At 48.8% G+C, this 15,822-nt stretch overlaps 1 long non-coding RNA gene and 1 pseudogene across 1 annotated transcript; one reads left to right on the top strand and one right to left on the bottom strand.

Annotated features, from left to right (window-relative positions):
* Positions 1-1,311: 1,311 nt before the first annotated feature.
* Positions 1,312-10,811, bottom strand: LOC123084511 (putative leucine-rich repeat receptor-like serine/threonine-protein kinase At2g24130; annotated as a pseudogene).
* Positions 5,425-6,075, top strand: LOC123083541 (uncharacterized). The gene is made up of 2 exons (XR_006439314.1): positions 5,425-5,697; positions 5,798-6,075. It is a non-coding gene; the product is annotated as an uncharacterized lncRNA (long non-coding RNA).
* Positions 10,812-15,822: the final 5,011 nt, after the last annotated feature.

Here is a 15,822-nt window from a genome sequence, read left to right as displayed (position 1 = left end):
GCAGCAGACATGATTCAGGTAGTTCTCTAGAACATTAACACTTGGTGCAGTGGAAACAAGACGTTGACCACAGAGGTTAAACAGACAGACGCAAGCACGGTGAGAGTGTGTCCCCATCATGTACACTAGATCGGGATCGCGCCTTGGCACGAGGGTGCTGGTCCAAACGTTGTGGTCAAGTAGGTAATGCTCAAATTAGTAGAAATTCATGTTTAATGTATGCATTCAAACAGGATAACAAAATAAAGGAAGAAATATTCACATGTGCAGGCAACTGAACCACCATCTTTTCAATGCGAAAACAAGAATACACTCATGCAGTAATCAACAACAACTAACCTTATCCATAATAGCACCCATCAGATTAAGATTCAGAGACACACAGCCAAGATTAAGATTCATAGGAACCAAGCAAACATCACTCAGGCAAGATTTTACTGGAAATCTACTGCAATACTTAAGCTACTGGAAATCTACTTAAGCCTTAGAAAGTTAACATGTAACTCTTGCAAACTATTTCAAGATCCCGTGGCAACGCACGGGCACTCTACTAGTTTTCTCAAGAAATCGTCTGGTTGTTTTAAAACGTTTTCCTTAATTAAAATATACAACAATCTCTTGTGGGACACGGCGGACAGCGGCAGCAGCAGCATACAAAAATGTTGGTCTCCCCAAAACACAAGAGACAGAAGATTTACATGATTGCCAAAATTAGCCGGCAAAACAGTGCAACCAGATGAATAGCAAGGTTTCATTCAGTTTTGCTTTGTAAATAGTTCAAGATGATAGACGGTCAGAATGGCCGCGCTGCCGCTAGGATGGTGCTGCGCAGGGAGAAAGGTTCTTTGGTATTTGCGGCATACAGATACATCTTCCGCTTCCAAGCATTGCTAACCTCACGTGCGCTTGTCCCAACGTGCGAATTCCGACCGGCTGGGTATTCCCTATTTGGATAGTGAGGAGTGCAACAGGTTTTTAGATGATTAAGTGAAGGGTTATGGGGTAATTACGGTGCGGGGAGGGGGGGTTATATGTTGTATAGGAGAAACCTGTCCGTGGACTTTTTGCTTTTGATGGATTCAATCGCTACAATGAGCGAATGCAAAGGAGCTTTTCCGCTTCGAATCCATCAAATCCGTCAGCAACGATCCTATAATGATGCCCTGGAAGCGGAAAAGGTATGGCACTAGCCATTCGGCAGTCCGACAGGCCTGTTCAAATGCTTTGGCCATTCTCTCGGGCGGCACTCTTTCTAGGTCGGCCTACGGTCATCTAGCTTATGTGATTAAGGACCATATGGTAATTAGGAGTTTATCCCACTAAAATTAGCAGAGATCATAATATTGTAGCGCATCAATTGGCAAACTATTCCCGCATCACCCTCCTCCTCCTCCGGCTGCCCCCGCCCCCTCCCTCCTCCTCCTTCGGCTGCCCCCTCCCCCTCCTCCCCCCGCCCCTCCCTCCTCCGATCCCACCGGCCGACGACACTGCGTCTGTGGCCGCCAGCCATAGCGGTGCGATGATGGTGGTGATGTCATGCGGGTGGTGCCGCCGCACCCACCCGTGCAACGTGAGTCCCTCTTGGAAGATCACATCGGTAGGGCGCTTCCAGGTGATCATCTCTAGTAGCATCATGTCGAAGCTGTACACGACACCTTCGGTCGAAGGGCGGCCTCCTAGCCCATACTCTAATACCATGCAACAAGAACGCCATGATGGAAATGTTAAGAGAAGAATGTCACATGCATTTACGGTACTCATATGCTATGTTGATTCAATTGTGTTGTAAATTACCTGGCGCGATGTAGCCCACGGAGCCTTGCAACAATCCGGCAGTGGAGTTGCAGGGATTAGTAGAGCATGTGTTGTCGTCGTCGCCCGTGTCCTTGACCAGCCGCGCGATGCCGAAGTCACCCACGACGGCTGTCATGTCGTCGTCGAGGAGCACATTGCTGGGCTTAAGGTCGCAGTGTACGACGCGGACGGGGGCGTAGTGATGCAGGTAGGTGAGCCCCTCGGCTATGTTGCCGGCGATGGCAACCAGCCATGCGAGGTCCATGGCACGTCTGGGGCCGCCGTCACGCGGGTAGAGGTGGCTCTCGAGGCTACCCTTGGTCATCAGCGGGAGCACGATCGCGTGGAAGTTCGGCTGGCTGCACGTGGTGACCACGCGCACCAGGTTCCGGTGCCGCGTCCGCCTCAGCACATCGCACTCCCGCTTGAAGCTCCGGGAGACCTCACCGCCTCCGTTCTTTAGGTCGAGCACTTTGACGGCGACACGCGAGCCGTCACGGAGCGTCCCCTCGTACACACGCCCGAACTGCCCCGCGCCGATCAGCCTTGACTGCTCGAACCCGCCCGTCGCCTCGTAGAGCTCCTGTTGAGAGATCCTCGGGTAGTCCCCCCTCGTGTCGGGTTCGCATGGTAGCAGTGGTGAGCGCCGCCTATCTCGTCCCACGGCGGCACGCGGCGAGCCCAATGATTGCCATCGTGAAGCTCGTGACTGTGCCAACGACGAGCAACACCAGTCGCCGGCTATGGAGCAAGTTGCGCTTCGCGCCGCTGCACCTAGCCAACCCAGGCGTCATCGACGCCGTCCCCGCACACAGTCTGACATTGCCGAGGAACGCGTCCGCCCGAAACCCTGCAAAGGCCCCGCCGCTCGGCACCTCGCCTGAGAAGTCATTGTATGAAAAGTTAACACGTAGCAGCGATGCCACCTTCTCCACGGATTGAGGCACGGTCCTTGTGAGGCCATTACAGGACACGTCGAGGTACTTGAGATCGATGCAGCTGCCGAGCTGCGACGGGATTGTACCGGAGAGATGGTTTGCTGACAGATTAAGCAATTGCAACCTAACCATCTCGCCCATGGTCACGGGGATCGCGCCAGACAGCAGGTTGCCGGCGAGGTTGAGGTTGAGCAGTCCACTCAGCCTAGTCAAGCCAGTTGGGATCTCGCCTCGCAGCATGTTGTAGGAGAGATCAAGATTTTGCATCATCACACACTGCATGATGCTCGGAGGAATGGTGCCGGTGAGCCGGTTCTGCGAAAAATCGACGAGTCCGAGCCACGGGATCATGCCTAGGGATGGAGGGATATCACCGGAGAGCAGGTTATTTGAGAGGTGCAGCTGCTCAAGCTGCCGCATGCTGGAGATGCCCTGTGGGATGGAGCCGTTGAGGAGGTTATGGGAGAGGTTGAGGGTGTTGAGGTTGGTGAGGTTGGAGATGTTCGCCGGGATCGGGCCAACGAGTCTGTTAAACTGAAGGTGGAGTTGCATGAGGCTGGGAGCAAGGCGACCGATGACATGTGGGATCATGTCGGCGATGTCATTCCCGGCGACGCTGAGCTCCTTCAGGTCGGTGCAGTTGGCAAGTGAGGCGAAGAACGGCTCAAGGTCAGTGTTGTTCCGCGAGTTCGCGAGGAAGTTGGACGATAGGTGCAAATACTCAAGGCTCCTCATACCGCTGAACATGTCATCCGACGGAAGCTCGCCAGTGAGGAAGTTCGACTGCAATAGCAGCCATCGGAGCTTCGTCGAGTTTGACAACGAGGGAGGGATGCTGCCATTGAGTTTGTTGGACCACAACACGAGGGACATCAACTCGGGGAGTGGGCAATCCGCTCGGATGGGGATCTCGCCATGCAGAAAGTTGGACGACATATCGATGTAGTTCAAGGTGGAGAGGTTGCAGAAGATAGCAGACGGGATATGCCCGCTGAGGTTGTTGTCGCCGAGGTTGAGGTATACCAAGCGCCGAATATGCGAGAGCTCCACCGGAATCGATCCCTCGAACTGGTTTCCATCGAGGCTGAGCTACGTCAGCCGAGAAAGCTTACCGAGCTCCCGCGGCACCGCCCCTGAGAAAACATTCTCGGAGAGATCGAGGGTGCTGAGTCTCGAGAGGTTGCCGAGCTCCGGCGGGACCGTCCCGGTGAACGTGTTCGACGACACGTCAAGAAACTTGAGGCGGGAGAGGTTGCCGAGCTCCGGCGGGACCGTCCGGGTGAGCATGTTCGAAGACATGTTGAGAAACTTTAGGGAGGACAGGTTGCCAAGCTCTGGCGGAACCGTCCCTGTGAGCGTGTTCAAGGACACGTCGAGAAACTTAAGGTAGGAGAGGTTGCCGAGCTCCGGCGGGACGCTGCTGGTGAAGTGGTTGCCGGAGAGGTTGAGCGTCCTGAGGTGGGAGAGGTTGCCAAGCGCGGGCGAGACCTCGCCAGAGAGCTCTTGTTCACTTAGTATTAACTCGACAACATGGTGCTCCGCGTCGCAAGCGACACCGGTCCAGTTGCACACGTCCGGCGAGCCCCAGCCTGCATTTTGATTTTCGGCCGAAAAAAACAATTTTCGGCCGAATTTCGGCCGTCTCGCCTGGGCCCGACATATGGGCCTTTCGGCCGAACAATTCAGCCCAATTTGAATTTATCTGGCCCGACCCAGCTTCCAGAGCCTTCCTGTTACGCTTCTGCTCACATAAAACAACGAAACCAATCGCCCTAACCCTAGTTCGCGATTTCCTCTGGCTCCTCCCGTGTGCGGCGCCGCCGCTGCACATCGAGCAGATCAGCAGACACATCTCACTCGAGCGCTGCTTCTCCCACGTCCTCCGCATCTCGCCGGCGCTCACTAGCCTCCTGCCGCCATCCACGTCTCCTCGCATCCACCCCATCCACTCCCTGTCCATTGCTTCTTCAAGACGGCGGCATGGTGCTCGGCGGCTGCGGCAACGGAGGTGATGGTGCGCGAGCCAACCAGTTCAACGGAGGCATGAGCATGGGGCAGCGGCAGCAGCATGGAGGGTGTCCTCTTGGTTGGGAAGGTATAGATGTTCTTGATGTTCTTGATGCCTTTATATCTTCCTACTTGAAGCAGCAATCCGTACAAAGCTATATATCTATTACAAGCAGCTTGATTAATTGTACATACACAGCTAGCTAGCTATTACAAGCAGCTTGATCGATTGTTGTACGAGTATAGCTTCCTGCTTGTTGCTGCATCGGACTGCTTGCTGCGACGAGTCGGCAACCAACAATTAATGAGCCTGACTGCCAAAGGATGGAGGAAGCAAGATGTGCTCTATTTCCATGTAATTTTGTATGATTCACATCTGTTTTCATGCATATTTTGCTTTTAGTCACCAAGGATGCTCACGATCTGGTAATATTTATTTTGGTCCAAAAGAAAACTGGGTTACAAACCTTGTTATTAACATCCTCAAATATACAATCGTTCCATAAATCTAAGTTGTGTGCTTGCGTTTTGAGCTGTTGAGATGATTCCTGTGCGCAATGTTATAGTGTCTTTTATCACATCCAACCACTGGCTTGTATATTTGAATAAGCATCCGATGTTTGAACCGATCATTTATTTAGATCTACAGCACGTCCAATAAAAAGCAGTTGTGTTGCGTGTGTATTTAAGTAAGTAGATGTTGACCCAATGATTAATTTGAATGGTCAGCAATACCATTAAGTAAGCAAGTGACACCCTAGTAGATCGGGTTGTACTGTTTTTGTTTATCATTCATATGGGGACACCCTAGTAAGCAAGTGTGGCTTCCTTAGTTACCTATTCTTCATAGCTGACCGTTGTTCTTTTGTCATGTGATTTTCAGGTAATGGAAATGCAAATAGGAGTGGTAGTGGCAACCATGATGCAAATGCAAATGATTCCCAAAAATCTTGGAAAGGTATTACTATGCTTTGCTTGTTCACACGATGCAAATGGAACCATGATCTTGATTTGCTAGCTTCAATTGAAGTGATGTTGTTTGTAACTTTGCAATGCAGGAATTAAAGATAATAACTTGTATGATCCTTGGAACCATGCATGGCCGTATTATGGGGGTTTTGATTGTGTGTACTGCAGCCTAAAGCACAAAGGTGGAGGTGCAACCCGTGTTGCGGAGCACCTTGGTGGTATTGTAGGTAATGTGAGGAGCTGCCCCAATGTGCCAAGAAATGTGAGAGATGCAATGAGAGAGTGCCGGGATGAATCAAAGAGGAAGAAAAGAGACAAACAAAATAGCAGGCTGAGAATTGAAAGAAATATTATGGAAGGGTTGTATCAAAAAGGAGGGGTGATTAACATACTAGATGATGATGAAGAAGAAATACAGATGAATATTAGAGAGGCCTTGCGTGACCCGAATGTCTCCCGCAGAGTTGAAAGGAGGATTGGTAGGGGGGCGTGGGTGATGTGCGGGTTTCTGTTGGCAAAAGGAGTATCACTGCCTATTTTGACAAACAATTATCCAGCAACAAAGTATCTATGCAGCCCAAGATCACTAGTGCTTTGGATCCTAATTCAAGAGATGCACTTGGCCTAGCTTGGTCCAAGTTTTTTCATGCCAATGATATTGCTGGACGTAAAGCTGATTGCCCATACTTCCGAGCTGCTGTGAAGATCACTCAACAATTAGGGCCTGCTCCTATACCAACCGCGAAGGAGATTGATGGGAAATATTTGGAGGCTAACTATGATGAAGCTACTTCCTTTCTTCAAAAATTTAAACAAGATTGGAAAAACTTCGGTGTGACTCTTATGTGTGACTCTTGGACTGGTCCAACAGGAATGAGCCTCATAAACTTCATGGTATATTGTAATACACGAATGTTCTTCCTCAATACCATTGATGCATCCGGTCAGACTCGGAATTCAGGTTACTTCTTCCTCCCCTTCTTCGCATTTTACTTGCTTCTTGAACACTTGTATTTGTCCTATACATGCATTTCACATATGTTCTTAGAATACTTGCTTCTTGAATACTTGAATCTGTTTTAGGATTGTTTTATGTTCTCAATGCCTTGTTCTAATTAGGTATATATGCATTTTACATATGCTCCTACAATACTTGCTTGTTCAATTCTTGGATCTGTCTTACAATTGTCTTATGTTCTTAAAATACTTGCTTTGTTCTAATTAGGTATATGCATTTTACATAATTTTGCAGACTTTATCTATAGAGAGATTGAGAAGGTTGTAGAAGAGATAGGCCATGAACATATTGTTCAAATAGTAACCGATAATGGGTCCAACTATAAGAAAGCTTGCAAAACCCTTATAGAAGAACCAAAATACTCTCATATTGTTTGGCAACCGTGTACTGCCCACACCATCAATCTTATGTTAAAAGATATAGCCAAATTTCCCGAGGTTGATGTGATAGTCAAGAGTGCCAAGACAATCTGTAGGTTCTTGCATAAGCACAATAACCTACATGATAACATGAAGAAGAACATAGGTGGTGAACTAATTAGACCAAATGCCACCCGTTTTGGGACTGTCTTCATGTTCCTTGAGAGTTACCATTTGAAGAAAGATAAATTTAGGGAGTGGATGGTTTCGACTGATTGGAAGGAGTGTCAGTGGAGGTATGAGCCTGGATATGTGTTTGCTGAAGAATGTTTGTCTAGTAATGTTTGGTGGAACACGCTAGAGTGGGTATTGGGTTCGTTGAGGCCACTTTATAAGGCCATGAGGTATACTGATACACAGAAACAATGCACTCTTTCTGGATTCAAGAAAAGTATGATGCTCGCTATACAAGGGATGGAAGCACATCTAGGCCCTACATCAAGGTTGTACCTTAGTTTCATGCGCAAGGTGGGCAAGAGGATAGAGGCAATGGAAGAAGATACATTTATGGTTGCAGGTATTCATAAATGAATGGAATTTTGAAATTTATATTTCTCTTTTTTTCTGTTTTTAATTCATGTTGCTCTATTTTTATGCAGCTGCTGTCCTTGATCCATATACACATTACAAGCTCAACCTTTTCAACCATACAGATTATGCTACCTCACTAACAGATGCGATAGCGAAGATATTAGATCCAAGGAGTGCTCTTTCAGCCATTGATGAAGTAAGTAAGTTTAGGGAGTGCCAAGGGAGGTTTGGGACCAGATTAGCAGAAGAAGCTGCGGCGAGAATGGAGCCAAGTAAGACATGGTCCTTTAGTTTTAGAATTTTCATCTCCTTTTTGTTTGCAATTCTAAAAATTTCATTGGTGATATCTTGCAGCCCAATGGTGGTTTCAATTTGGAGGGGATGTTCCTGCATTGCAGAAGTGTGCAATGAGAATTTGCTCACAATGTGTCTCATCAAGTGGGTGTGAGAGGAATTGGAGCGCCTTTGCTTTGGTGCACACAAAGCAAAGAAATCGTCTTTTATATGACAAGCTCCACAAGCTAGTTTCTGTACGCTACAACCTAAAGGTATAAACTAACTCATTTTACTTTCTTTGTCAACCTTGTATTGTCCTTGCATGTCATATAATTTACTTGGTTTACTATTCAAACTTTGAAGATACGTGCTGAAGAAGATCAAGAGAAAGATATAGATAATGAAGTTGATCCAAGTGCACTGCTGATGGACACAACAATGTTTGATGAAGCAAATCCAATAATGGAGTGGCTGAATGAGGATGAAGGGGATCCAATTGTGGATGGAGCTAATGAAGCCAGTGCTGTTTTTGAGAAAATAAGGCGTCTCAACTCAGGCAGGAAGGATTCTTATGTTGGTACAAAGGGTAATAAGAAGAAAAGAAAGAGGAATCATGATGAGGAGAATGAGTATGTCGAAACTGAGAGTGAGGATGACGACGAAGATAATGAGTATGTTGATAATGAGAGTGAGGATGATGATGGGGTGAGTGAGGATGATGAGGATGATCAAGAAGATCAGCAAGAGACACAAATGCAAGTGGAAGAAGAGACACAAGTACAAGCTGAAAAGGAGACAGCAGCAAGTGTTGGCAATTTGGAGAATCGTAGATCTGGACGACTAGTTAGGAAGAAGACCAAGGAAGTGAACAGCCTCTACTCGTAGATTTGGTAAGTCTCTTATTTTTGGCGTTTCCGCTCTAATATTTATTCTCACTGTGTATGATCAGTACTGCTGCTCTAATTGCTACTTGTCAATTATCACCTAGTAGTGTTGTTATAATTGCCACTTATCTTGTATTGCTGTTGTAGTTGCTATACTTATCACCTATCAGTGTTGTTCTAATTGCTACCAATCACCTAGTAGTGATGTTCTCTGTTAGTCCATTTTATTTGATTATGCACAAAGTGGAAGAAGAAATTTTTGATGTTGAACTACATCCATCCTGATCCTTTCTCTATTTTCTCTAAACCAAAAATGCCACATGAAGAACTAAGGATATCAAGAAGCTTTTGGATGTATGCAAGCTTGGAGCTGCTGTTTTATAGGTATGTTAACCACTATATTTATCCTGCAATACCTTGAGCTTATGCATGATTTTTGATTCACATTTTTCACCGTGGATTTTCCTTTTGTGTGACAATTGACAAATGGCTAGTCCAAGCCTACAGCGGGTTGTTTGTGTCTATGTTGCTTTCTTTGTATCCTTAGAGTTTTGTTCTGTTGGAGTATAAACTATAAACTAAAATTCATCATTCTAGTATATGGAGCCATAACCTTTGTTCCTAAAGCTTTTTGGTGAATAAAAACTATATTGTTGTAGTAGATTTGTTATTTGATTCATGAGCATGCATAACATTTGAATATTGTTCTACTAGCTACTTCTCCTGATAATCCATTTTATTTTTTGTTGCACAAAGTGGCAGAAGATAATTCCAATGCAAAATACCTCCATCCTGACCCTTCCTCTATTTTCTCTAAAGCAGTAATGGCATGTGAAGAATATCCAGGGATATCAAGAAGCTTTTGGATGTAGGCAAGCTTGGAGCTGCTGTATCAGTGTCATGCTTTGATGGTTGTCTTTTGGAGCTGTTATTTCTATGTGTAATCCTTTAAGTCTGTTGGCTGTACCGGACTATTTAAACTATGAACTACGCTGTGATGGTTGAAATGATGTTGGACTGTTAATGGTTATGTTGTTGGAAACTTTATAACTAATGTGCGCCTGCTATATGTTGGACAGATGTAGTTTTATTAATCCCTAGAGCTTATTTGCTGAAGTTTATTCGATCCATCCTGGTGGTTGTTGCACCGATATGTTTATGCTTTGTTTTATTTCAAATTTTGTTTGAATTTCGGCCGAATTTCGGCCAAATTTCGGTTGAATTTTGATCAAATTTTCAAATTTTGATTTTGCAATTTCGGTTGAATTTTGATCAAATTTTCAAATTTTGATCCATCCTCGAACTGGTTTCCATCGAGGCTGAGCTACGTCAGCCGAGAAAGCTTACCGAGCTCCCGCGGCACCGCCCCTGAGAAAACATTCTCGGAGAGATCAAGGGTGCTGAGTCTCGAGAGGTTGCCGAGCTCCGGCGGGACCATCCCGGTGAACGTGTTCGACGACACGTCAAGAAACTTGAGGCGGGAGAGGTTGCCGAGCTCCGGCGGGACCGTCCGGGTGAGCATGTTCGAAGACATGTTGAGAAACTTTAGGGAGGACAGGTTGCCAAGCTCTGGCGGAACCGTCCCTGTGAGCGTGTTCAAGGACACGTCGAGAAACTTAAGGTAGGAGAGGTTGCCGAGCTCCGGCGGGACGCTGCTGGTGAAGTGGTTGCCGGAGAGGTTGAGCGTCCTGAGGTGGGAGAGGTTGCCAAGCGCGGGCGAGACCTTGCCAGAGAGCTCTTCTTCACTTAGTATTAACTCGACAACATGGTGCTCTGCGTCGCAAGCGACACCGGTCCAGTTGCACACGTCCGGCGAGCCCCAGCCAGCGAGCGCTCCCTTGGGGTCGCTAGACACGCCGGCCTTGAAGACTAAAAGCACGGAGCGGTCATCCTCTTCCCCGACGAGAGCCGGGCTTGCGGTGTGGAGGAAGAGGAGAAATGTGAAGATGAGGACCATGATTGGTCTGGCGGCCATGGCCATGAGAGCCCGCGCCGGGTAGCTTGGAGCTCGGAATCAGAGCGGAGCTAAGCAAAATGGGTTGGTGATGGTGAGTGCAAGGTTTGCTGCACAGCGCGGGTAGGGCTTTATAAAGGTTGGTGATCGAGCGCCCTGCCTAACTAGCGTACAAAAATGCATGTCTGTGGGGCCGGCCTGGTGGTTTGGATATCTAATCCACGGATGAGACTAATTAGCGTACAAAAATGCTACAATTAGCGTCATGAACGGCTAATCATGCATGCATGTATGATGTATGCGTGCGTACAAGGTTTGGGTTATCACTTCATGCTAACTCTATGGGTATATGTAAGCTTAAACTCTACTCCCCTTCCCGAGAAATATAGGATTTTTTATGGCCTTGTACGTATGACTTTGACTACATACGAGTCTTATGGGGGTAGACTTGACTATCAGTGATATTCTCAGTATCTTACTGATGTTTGTGCTCTCCTTTGAGATACGCAAAATGGCAAGGAAAAGATTGAATTATTATTGATCGAGATTTTTCTGGCAACATGATGTCAAAGAAAGAAGAAGTATCGAGATAAGGGCCCGTTCGGAAGTTCTCCAGCTTCTTCAAATCCGCATCACCGCCTCCGTGCGCCCGCTTCCAGCTTCTCGCGTGGAGCTGAGACCGTTCGGGACGTTGGGCCAGCTCCTCTTAGGGTCTGCGAGAAGGGAGGCACGTCGGGGGTGATGAAAGGCAGCGGGGCAAGAGAGGGAGGCGGCGGCGAAGCTAGGACAGACTCGGGAAGGGCTTCTCTGGTATGCATCTTGCGGGAGGCGGGACGGACCAAATCATATGGCTGCCGGCGGCACCAACGGAGAGAGTGACGGCGGCAGATGCGGGAGATGATTGTGCGGGGATGGCCCGGTGGCGACTGTGAGCGACGATGGACAGGTTCCTGCTGGATGCAGCGGATATGCGGGAGGGCAGCGGAAGACTGGCGGTGGCGCGGCGGCTCGTTGCCGGCCGGCAACAGGGTGGCGGCGCGACTAGGGTTGGGACAAGTAGAGGCATGGGCGTCGGGCTTGTGGGTTGCGAAACGCGAAATGGTTCGCTACATTGGAATATAATAACGATCAAGTAGGAGAGCTTCTGAATGGGCCTAAGTGGGATAGATATTGAGGACCTCAAAATTAAGAATAAGTGCTTACTACTCCCTTCGTTTTTATTTACTTCGTATATTAGCTTTGTCTCGCATCAAACTTTGCAAATTTTGACCAAGTTTATACAAGAAAATATTACATCCACAATAGCAAATCAATACCATTAGAATCATCATTGAATATTTGAATATATTTACATATCATGTATAGTATTTGTTACTGTGAAAGTTTAGATTATTTTCTATAAACTTGGCCAAATATTTCTGAAGTTTGACTTAAGTCAAAGCTAATATGTGGGTAAATAAAAATGGAGGGAGTAAATGGTTGTTTAATATGCTTAATGATGGGTAGGGAGGGGGAGTTTGGCATGAGTTGCTACGTAACAAATACCTCAAATCAAAAATTGTGTCGTAGGAGACGGCAAAGCCGATAGATTCACATTTTGAAAAGGTGTCGGTGTCAAAACCGGCGGATCTCGGGTAGGGGGTCCCGAACTGTGCGTCTAGGCGGATGGTAACAGGAGACAAGGGACACGATGTTTTTACCCAGGTTCGGGCCCTCTCGACGGAGGTAAAACCCTACTCCTGCTTGATTGATATTGATGATATGGGTAGTACAAGAGAGGATCTATCACGAGATCAAGGAGGCTAAACCCAAAAAGCTAGCCTATGGTATGATTGTTGTTCTGTCCTATGGACTAAAACCCTCCGGTTTATATAGACACCGGAGAGGGCTAGGGTTACACAGAGTCGGTTACAATGGTAGGAGATCTACATATCCGTATCGCCAAGCTTGCCTTCCACGCCAAGGAAAGTCCCATCCGGACACGTGACAAAGTCTTCAATCTTGTATCTTCATAGTCTGGGAGTCCGGCCGATGATGATAGTTCGGCTATCCGGACACCCCCTAATCCAGGACTCCCTCAGTAGCCCCCGAACCAGGCTTCAATGACGACGAGTCCGACGCGTATATTGTCTTCGGCGTTGCAAGGCGGCTTCTCCTCCAAATTCCATGTGCTTGCCGAATAGTGTCCGGCTTCCTTATAAATGTTGCGCTCCTTGGCTTCCACGTCAAATAATGGCCCTCTTCCACGTGTCGTATGAATGCGAAAAGCCAGGGTATTTTTACGTTTTACCCCCAAGCTGCACGAATAAGCTGCCTATAAGAGAGGCAAGGATCTAGATCCAAATCACACCATCCTCCTTCCGCGAGTACTCATCGGAGCGCCTCTAACAAAAATCCACTCCATCATGGACAGTCGACGCGGCTCCTCCTCTCGCGCTCCCAGCCCTCAGCCAGGAGATTGGAGGAGATGTGCAGTCCCGCACAGCGAGTTGGTGATGCTCCAAGTGGGGGGATACCTCCCTCCGGCCTTCATGGTCCCGGTTCGAGCTGGACTGGCCACCTACAAAGGTGGAAAGCAGGCGGAGAACACCCCCAATCCCTCCAAAGGAGAGCGGGTGTGCTTCGTCCCTTATCTAATAAGGGGACTCAGATTTCCCATACATCCGTTTCTCCCGGGGCTCCTGGAGTTCTACGGACTCCAGCTTCATCACCTTACACCCGCCTCCATTTTGCATATTGCGGGTTTTGTAGCTCTTTGCGAGCTGTTCTTGGGCATCGAGCCCCATTTTGCGCTGTGGAAGAGATTGTTTTGCCTGGTACCCCGTTCTCACGAGGGGTCAATATATCAAGTGGGCGGAGCCGAAATGTGGCACATCGCCGGGACCGGATATCTATCCGGAACCCCAAAGAAGGCGTCCGAAGACTGGCCTTCGGAATGGTTTTATATGGAAGACGCTCCACTGCCGGACCCAGTTCGGATCGGCCTCCCGGAGTTCAGCAACGCTCCTCTGAAGAAACGCCTGAGTTGGCGCCCGCAGAGCCCTCAACGGGAAGATGATAGGAGCGTCCAATATCTGATGGGCCGGATGAGGTTGCTGGCCCATTCCGGATTGACCATGATTGGAGTCATGGCCACGTGCATTATGCGAGGGGTGCAGCCGCTCCAATATAGGGGCCACCCCATGTGGAATTTCAACGGGGAGAATGACGCCACCAGTCATGGCCGCAAGGGGCCAGGATCGGCCGCCGATCTTGTGAAGATCCTGTCCGGCTTGTACAAGGGGGGGAAGGAGGACTTCCTCCACACGAGTCCATTGAATGGATTCTCCATGAATAACCCTCGGAGATGGGTAAGCGGACGTTTACATATCCGATCCGTGCTTTCAAAGTTAAGTGTCTTACTTTATGATTTCGACGCAGGAACTGCCGGGATGTGGAGGGCATACACAGTCCGACTCCACAACCCGAGGATCCGGGAAGATCCCTTGATCCGGCCTCCGGAGAGGATCCAGACATAGAGGTGGAGCTGATTGATGGGGTGTTCCACCAACTTAGCATGGACAATGCTCTAGTCGCCATTACGGCTGACTACCCCGGTTTATCTCCGGCTTCCCAGGTAACTATGACCGGAGTCCTGACACCATTACTTCATCCGTGCTTATTTTTGACCACCGTATACCAACGGTGTCTCGCAGGAGGTGCCTTCAAGGCGGGAAGCCGAACCCACGGTGGCTGACCGACAAGGGTCAGTTCGGCCCAGCAGGCGGAAGAGGGGTGCGGTGCGAATCGAAACGTCGCCGCAACGGTATAGCACGCCACCGTTTTTAAGGGAAAGATTCCTGGGAGGTATATTAATGCTCATGACTTTTCCAGGAGAAAGAGCGCTTGCCGGACTGTGCCCGGAGAGGTTGCCAACCAAGCCTCCGCCAGCCAGGCTCCAACACCTGGTCCGGAGGGGGAGGCGAGCGCAAGGCGCGAGCCGGATGCTCCTCCAACGGAGGATGCCGACAGACTGTCCGCCACCAGGTCTGAGGTGGAGAGCGCCATGAATCACAGGCGCCGCCAGACAGTTCTTCGTGACGCGTGTTTCTCCCCGGAGGCGTTGAATGCCTTTAATGAGGGAGACGCGCACCTCCGTGCCGCTCAAGATGGTTTAACCAGAGCCACGGGGCAGTATGTGAAAGACATACGGGTAAGGAATTTTAATAGTTATATATGATAGTAGCCCCCGAGACTTAAAATTGTTAGAATAACTAATTTAAGGATCATTTGTTATGCAGGATCTTACGGAGAAGAATACCCAACTGTCCCAGGAGCTTCAAGAGTGCAAGGCCCAACTTGAGGCCGCACTAGCCGCCGCAGGGGGATCCACAGAGACCCCCTATGGTAATACATACTTCGAAAAGATAAGTAGTTTATGAAGTGCGGCGTGCGTATAAGTCTGACAATAATTTTGCAGATGGTGCGGGACTTGATCCGGACAAGCAACAGCTACTGCGCCAGCTGAAGGCCGGCGAGAGGGTGCTTATGAAGGTGTAGCAGGAGAGGAACAAACTCCAAGATGCCAACACCCAGCTGGGCGAAGAACTAAAAGGTGTTCGGGCCCAGCTGTCTGGCTCCGTGAAGGAGAATCAGCGGCTTCGTCGCGGCATTTACAGTAAGTGCTTGAGCAAAATCTTTTGAAAAGAAGAGTTGGAGAGGGAGTCGATTGACAGAAATATGTCTGTAGGTGTGCTCACGGGTCGTCCTGCGGAGGAAATGCCCGGTTCAACGGGTGATCTGCTTCCCGAGCTGCTGCAGCTGCATGAACGTGTTCGGCAGGCGATGAGCGGCGTCGTCCAGGCCTTATGGCCATCCGTCTCCCTGCCCGAGGGTCTTGGAGGGCTTGCGGAGAAGCTTCAGGGAACATGGCAGCGCTTCCGTCTATGGAAGATATCGGCCTACCGTCAAGGCGCCCGGGAGGCCTGGGCTATGGTGAAGACGCGGTACACGAAGGCTGATCCGAACCACATGGCCGAGGTCGGACCTGTGG

This window comes from Triticum aestivum, chromosome 4A (assembly GCF_018294505.1).
Source record: "Triticum aestivum cultivar Chinese Spring chromosome 4A, IWGSC CS RefSeq v2.1, whole genome shotgun sequence".
NCBI classification, from domain to species: Eukaryota; Viridiplantae; Streptophyta; class Magnoliopsida; order Poales; family Poaceae; genus Triticum; species Triticum aestivum.
This window is presented reverse-complemented; position numbering and strand designations above follow the sequence as displayed.